This window comes from Elephantulus edwardii, unplaced genomic scaffold (assembly GCF_000299155.1).
Source record: "Elephantulus edwardii isolate Elephantulus edwardi_28Jun2011 unplaced genomic scaffold, EleEdw1.0 scaffold00428, whole genome shotgun sequence".
Classification (NCBI taxonomy): domain Eukaryota; kingdom Metazoa; phylum Chordata; class Mammalia; order Macroscelidea; family Macroscelididae; genus Elephantulus; species Elephantulus edwardii.
In genome coordinates this window covers 426,604-427,389 of record NW_006400178.1, presented here as the reverse complement: position 1 = coordinate 427,389, position 786 = coordinate 426,604, and positions in this window count along the sequence as shown.

Sequence of the window (786 nt, the reverse complement as noted above, 5' to 3'; positions counted from 1 at the left end):
GTTGTTGTTGTTTTACTTAAGCCTCTTGTTTAGAGTCAACAAGATCTCATGGAGAGCCCTTATATTTAAAAGTCAGTTGGGCCAGAGGGATTATATTTTAATCTCTTGTTATTTATTATATTTTGGAGGAACATTCTTCTAAATTGTACAGCACTCTTCTGTCAATTTGCTGTACTGAGATAATCTGAGTTTGCTGTGACACTGCACGTTGTGCCATTGAGGTTTCAAATGCCATAATGGTTACTCAAGATGCACAGTGTTTGGAGGAGCTCCCAGTTTAAGACATGTTTGGAAGCAGAAGAAGGAGTGGCATCCACTTCCTAAACAACATGCCTCTGGAAATGCTAGGAACTTGGAGAAACAACAACGGTTATAGAAAGGCTTCTGCTCTTTCGTTTATAGGGTTGGTATGAGTCATACTCGACTTGATTGAAATAATCAACAACAACAACAACACAGGGCCTCCAGAAGAGAAAGACTGATAACCCAATTACAAAATGGGCAAAAACATGGAAGAACTTGTGATGATTTTTTAAGTTCGTGTACCTCTTTATCTATAGTTTCAATTCTTTTTTTTTCCTTTAATTGATATTATTTTTTACATAAAAAGTTCAGTAAAAATTGGATAAAGTAAAGTGATTTTAAGCAGTAAATCAATCTTATCAACATAGCACAAGGCTGGCCAAAACCACAAGGCAGCCTGCTTCAGAATATTTACATGATAACAAATTAAACCTTGCAGGAGAACTGTAACCATCCTTACAAAGTCTTTCTCTGATCCTAGCA